Source organism: Orycteropus afer, unplaced genomic scaffold (assembly GCF_000298275.1).
Source record: "Orycteropus afer afer isolate SDZICR_OR568_19922 unplaced genomic scaffold, OryAfe1.0 scaffold00961, whole genome shotgun sequence".
NCBI classification, from domain to species: domain Eukaryota; kingdom Metazoa; phylum Chordata; class Mammalia; order Tubulidentata; family Orycteropodidae; genus Orycteropus; species Orycteropus afer.
In genome coordinates this window covers 110,738-111,208 of record NW_006922548.1, presented here as the reverse complement: position 1 = coordinate 111,208, position 471 = coordinate 110,738, and positions in this window count along the sequence as shown.

The window sequence follows — 471 nt, the reverse complement described above, 5'->3', positions numbered from 1 at the left end:
CTGTCTTCCTCTTGTGGGATTAGAGGAGGTCAGAACGTGTGGCCTCCTTGTCCTTTTTGCAGAAGTATTGTCAGAATTGGTATATATGTGGCAGGATGTTTGACTTTTGTCTCATAGGAATCAGCCTTGGGGTGTTGATGTTTATTTCTCTCTCCCCCTCTTGTGAAGTTAGAGAAGGTCAAATGATGACACCTCAAAAATCTTTTGCACCAGGACAATGTGTTATTGCATAGCTTAATAAAATACCAAGCATTCAGATGTCTTTTTATCTCTCCAAAATCTTATAATTATAATTCTGTATGGGAGAAACACACTAAGAGTGTCTTCCTTAGTGATTTTTGAAGGAAGCTACAATTACCATCAATTCCAGGAATATTCTATCAGAAGTTATCACATTTCTAACAATATCAATAACTATGTTTATATTTTAAGGCAGTATAAAATGCATAAATATTGAGTGCTCTGGTATAT